Below are 2815 nucleotides of genomic sequence, written 5' to 3'. Positions count from 1 at the left end.
GCCAGCCCCGACCGCCACCCCCCGACCGCCACAAGGCGACCGCCACAAGGCGACCGCCACCGGCCCCAAGCGCCAGCCCCGACCGCCACCCCCCGACCGCCACAAGGCGACCGCCACAAGGCGTTAGTGGCCGCGCCCGGTACTTTACTGGACCCTATTTGGCCCGCGGACCGGCCGGCGTCGCTTCCTTGAATGCTTAGCCGCCTTTCGAGCTGCCATGCCGGGCTTGAGTTAGTGGTTTGCGCCCGGTACTCTACGTTAAAAGTCAGGCGGAACGGCTCTGAAGCTCCAGACGGTGCTTCCTTGAATGCTTAGCCGCCTTTCGAGCTGCCATGCCGGGCTTGAGTTAGTGGTTTGCGCCCGGTACTCTACGTTAAAAGTCAGGCGGAACGGCTCTGAAGCTCCAGACGGTGCTTCCTTGAATGCTTAGCCGCCTTTCGAGCTGCCATGCCGGGCTTGAGTTAGTGGTTTGCGCCCGGTACTCTACGTTAAAAGTCAGGCGGAACGGCTCTGAAGCTCCAGACGGTGCTTCCTTGAATGCTTAGCCGCCTTTCGAGCTGCCATGCCGGGCTTGAGTTAGTGGTTTGCGCCCGGTACTCTACGTTAAAAGTCAGGCGGAACGGCTCTGAAGCTCCAGACGGTGCTTCCTTGAATGCTTAGCCGCCTTTCGAGCTGCCATGCCGGGCTTGAGTTAGTGGTTTGCGCCCGGTACTCTACGTTAAAAGTCAGGCGGAACGGCTCTGAAGCTCCAGACGGTGCTTCCTTGAATGCTTAGCCGCCTTTCGAGCTCTCCTGCCCGGCGTGGGTTTCGCGTCCGCGCCCGGTACATTATGGAAGCCAAAAAAAAAAAAAATTCTAAGTGCGAGTGGGACCGGCCTGGGGGGCTTCCTTGAAAGCCCATCCGCCCTCCGAGCTCTCCCACCGGTCGTGGGTTGGCGTCCGCCACTGCTCAAAGCGAACTTCAAATTATCTGCTTAATAATGTGGAACACCATTCTTAAGTAGTTTTTCCTTAATTTGGGCTCAACTGGCCGGTAATGATCCCCGGTGTCTGAGATTGATCTCAGTGATCCAAAGAGCCCTGACACGTAATACCATCCATGAGTTTAATTGAAAAACAAAAAATGTAATCTTTATGACACATAAATACAATTTGCATAATAATTTGGAACACAGTGTAGACTTCCAGCGGACCGCGCGCGGCTCGGCTGACGGCGCAGCGCGATCTGGTACCGCTGCGCGGGACGAAACACGCCCCGTGCAGAGTTCCAGGCGGCCGGGAAGACATTTAAGCGCTGCCGCTGCAGCTGCGGCGGGGATTTGCCGTCCTCCGGTGGACACGACGAGTAAATACACCAGCAATCGCACTTACACCGTGTTCCAAATTATTATGCAAGTGACATTTATCTCAGATTTTCCTAAATAGTCGATGCAAAATGAGTCAGCATAATTTTCAAGTCATCAACCATTATTTTGATGAATTCTAATTTTATTGAACAAACCTCCGAATGATCACAGAATTTTTAAAAAATAAAAAACTTAAAATGCACTGTTCCACATTATTACGCACAACAGAGTTTTATAACATTTTATAGGTTTTTATGAACTGAAATGCCCATCTTAAGAATTTACAGCATTAGGAGGTCATATTTACTGAAATCAAAAGCTATTTCAAAGAAAAGACAAACAAGTTACATTTTAACATAGGACCCTTTATTTCAATAAAAAACAAAGTTACATTTTAACATAGGACCCTTTGTTCAACAGCAGCTTCACGATTCTTCCATCCACTGAACTTGTGAGTTTTTGTACAGTTTCTGGTTGAATTTCTTGGCAGGATCTAAGAATAGCCTGCCAGAGCTGCTCTTTGGAATTGAACTGCCTCCCACCTTCGTAGATTTTCTGCTTGACGATGCTCCACAAGTTTTCAATAGGATTGAGGTCAGGGGAGCATGGGGGCCACACCATCAGTTTCTCTCCCTTTATTCCCATAGATGCCAAAGACGTTGACGTATTTCTTGCAGCATGAGACGGTGCATTGTCATGCATGAAGATGATCTTTTGACGGAAAGCACGGTTCTTCCTGTTGTACCATGGACAGAAGTGTTGAGTCAGAAATTCCACGTAGTTAACAGACGTAATTTTGACGCCTTCAGGGACCCTAAAGGGGCCAAGCAGCTCTCTCCCCATGATTCCGGCCCAAAACATCACTCCGCCACCTCCCTGCTGACGCCGCAGCCTTGTTGGGCTATCGTGGCCGTCCACCAACCATCCACGACTCCATCCATCTGTAAAGTCAAGTCAAATCAAGTTTATTTGTATAGCCCTAAATCACAAGCAGTCTCAAAGGGCTTCACATAGACAGAAATTGACAATTATTCTCAAAGCATCCCCTGAGCTCTCAAAAGTGCAAGGAAAAACTTAAAAAACCCTACCTGGCCCATCCAAGGTGGCACGGCACTCGTCGGTGAACAGGACTGTCTGAAAATTTGTCTTCATGTAAGTCTGGGCCCACTGCAGCCGTTTCTGCTTGTTCGCGTTGTTCAGGGGTGGCCGAATGGAGGGTTTCCGCACAACTGCAAGCCTCTGGAGGATCCTGCACCTCGTCGTTCGTGGGACTTCACTGGCACCAGCAGCGTCGAATATTTGTTTGCTCGTCTTTAGTGGCATGCTTGCAGCCGCCCTCTTGATTCGATTTGTTTGTCTTGCAGAAACCTTCCTTGTCGTGCCTTTGTCTGCACGAACGCGCGTTTGCTCCGAATCAGCGACGAATTTCTTCAAAGTTCGATGGTCGCGCTTAAGCTTTCGTGCAATAT

Source organism: Syngnathus typhle, linkage group LG15 (genome assembly GCF_033458585.1).
Source record: "Syngnathus typhle isolate RoL2023-S1 ecotype Sweden linkage group LG15, RoL_Styp_1.0, whole genome shotgun sequence".
Lineage (NCBI taxonomy): Eukaryota > Metazoa > Chordata > Actinopteri > Syngnathiformes > Syngnathidae > Syngnathus > Syngnathus typhle.
Note: the sequence above shows the minus strand (reverse complement) of the source record.